The sequence below is a fragment of the Protobothrops mucrosquamatus genome, unplaced genomic scaffold (assembly GCF_001527695.2).
Source record: "Protobothrops mucrosquamatus isolate PMUCROS unplaced genomic scaffold, P.Mucros_1.0 scaffold4357, whole genome shotgun sequence".
NCBI lineage: Eukaryota > Metazoa > Chordata > Lepidosauria > Squamata > Viperidae > Protobothrops > Protobothrops mucrosquamatus.
Window position 1 is genome coordinate 42,184 of NW_015390271.1, and position 2,866 is coordinate 45,049.

A 2,866-nucleotide genomic window follows, 5' to 3' on the forward strand; every position below is an offset into this window, starting at 1 on the left:
CTGATAGACTCTGGGGCTCCCTTTTTTTCCAGGCACCCAATGGAAAGGTTTTTATAAAATAAAATAAAATAAACTCCTAGGGTTTTACTTTGCCTTTGTTCCAATTTACTGTGCACTTGAATAACTGCACCTGCTTTTAATTAAACAGCCAGTTGCATTCAAATATGGCGACCATTTTGAAGAGCCACTGATGGACTCTGTGGCTCCCTTTTTTTCCAGGCACCCAGTGGAAAGGTTTTTAACAAAATAAAATAAAATAAAATAAACTCCTAGGGTTTTCAAATTGGCCGGGCGAGGCGAACCGGCGACATGCTGAACCTGCCTGTGCATGCGCAGAGGCAGAGGAGAGCATATTGAGATCAGCTCTTACAGCATCTTGAAAGCCTGGTGTTTTCTCTCCCTTCCTTTCATGCCAAGGGTAGCCTAGTTAAATTTCATTCTGACCTGGTCTTGTTTCTTGAGCTGACCTCCCATTTTGCTAACAATCTCTATCTTCCCCAAGGTCAGCCTTATGTTGGTCTATTGCCATTTCTCTTTCAAATGGCTGGGATTTTATACTTGATTGTGTTGTCTTCCACGGGGGGGATGTAGGTGTTCTAAGATACCACACCTTCACACAATGGGCTTGCATGGCTACACAAAGGATGTTGTTTGGAAGCCGTGAATTCCTTGCTTGTAGGACCATCACCCGGGTCCTTGGGTTGGCTCTGAGGATGCACTGAGGACTTTCTCAGATGTGTGTCTTTCCACTCTGGCTTTCAGGGCCACAATCAGAAGGGGTTGGGGAGCTTTGCCTGGGTCTGACACAACACAGGCCAACTTTAGGAGCAACTACACTGAGCATTTCAGAAGATGGAGATCCCCCAAGTAATATTGGAAAACCTGAGGAGGAGAAATGATGAAGAGCTTGGCTAAGGTCTTTGGTGCCTACAAGGGGGATTCATCTTGATCCTCATGTCAACTTCTTTCATTCACTAATCTTTATCAAGAGCACGATAGAAGAAAATTAGCAATAGTGCCAAACATAGATTTCCAGATGCTGTTGTCCCCAGCATCCCTTACTCTGGCCTGAGGCTGCTGGGAGTTGTAGTTTAGCAACATCCGGACAGGTTTTCTGCCTCTGCTACTGTTTTGTTCTTTGTATTCATTATCTGTCTATCATCTATCTATCTATCTCATCCATCCATCTCTATTTCATCTCTATCTTTTCTTTATCCACCTTTTCTCCCTTTCATCTATGTATCTCTCTTTTGTCTATATCTTCACATTTTATATCTCTTTATCTCATCTATATTTCACCTGCTTATCCATTGGTCTATCCATCTCTCTATATCTCTTCTCTGTTTCATCTCTCCCTCCCTCCCTCTTTCCCTCCCTGCAATATCTTTTTTTGTTTATAATCCATGGAGAAAGGTGGGGGTATTATATGTATCATAAATAGAAAAAAACGCTTTTTGTAACATAACTGCTGCTAAAAGTGAAATGAATGCAGCAGAGCCATCATACCCACTCAAGTAAAAATACTCATCGTGTGATATCTCACTGGTTGAATAATTTAAGAGACGTAGTAGTTATCCAGTGTGTTAAGTTTCCCTTCTCCCTCCTTGCCTCTTTATCCTTATGTTGTGTCATCCTGACTATAAATGTACAGGCCAAATGATATAAAAAAGACTTTTGCAGAAATATTAGCAACTTTATTAATAAAAGTTAACACAATCCTTCATGCAACCCATGTAAAAAACAGGCAGGCTTTGACTTTTTTGAGACTTTTTCCCCCCCTTCCAAGTGCCCCCTGGAGTCTTGTGTAAAGAAAAAAAAATACAGCCTCTTTTATCCCTTTTTCTAATTAATAAATACAAAAAAGAACACCAAATTCTATGGGGACAAGCTAAAAAAAGAAATGAAAACATGCAGGATATGTATCCATAAACGGAAGTGATGATTCATTACAGACTTTCATAGCTAATCTATATTCATTAATTGTGCAAACCACAGAATAGTTGCAGCCATATATTTGTCTTTCCCGGGCTGGCCTTGTGGCTTTTCAAGCATAGGAGCCAGAACGGAAGATGGGAATCCCAACTATCTTCAGCTCTGTAGGGGTAGACAACCCTGGTGCCTGTTTGCTCAGTGGACTATTTCAACTCAATTTGAAATTGGAGAAAGGTGTTATGAACTTTACAAGGGTGGTAGGGTTAGGTTAACTGGCCCAAGGAAAGCAGAAAAGAGGAGTCCTTAAGGGAGGAGGGCAAAAGGTTCACAAGAGGAAGCCACCTCACGCAGGACCAAGCAAAGGTAGGGAAGTCCATGCATCCCCTTTGGAGCGAATCTCTGTCCCACCAGCTATTTTTTGGGGAAAATCTAAGGCCAAGTCAACTGTGAGTCATTCTGGAATGTAACATTTGCCCTTTCTGAAGTATGACTGAAGATTTGCAGGATCAGAAATTGTCTTCTCTAACTCTTGTTTTTTTTTTCTTTCCTTCTGATGCCAGATATGGGAAGGAATCGACATAGAGACCAAGATGCACGTCCACTTCCTGACGCTGGAACCCATGGCGTTCTGCTACTGACGACGGCGGAGTAGCTGCAACTGGGTGGTGGGAGGCTTTGGAGATAGCTGTGAGCTTGTTTGGGTGGGTGGGAGGGCCACATGTCTCTTGGAACAACTGCCAAGGATCCACGAAGTTCAGACTCATCTGGACCAGCCATATGGATTCCCATCTTGAGTTGAAGACCAACCTTCCAGTGTCCAGTAAAAGGACCTCCGCTTTGATGCAATGTTGTAGTGTTTGATATATTTGTGCAGTTGTTATGTGTTTTACTTCTAGCTTCCTGGGCTGTTATAAAACACCAAAAGGACCCCCCC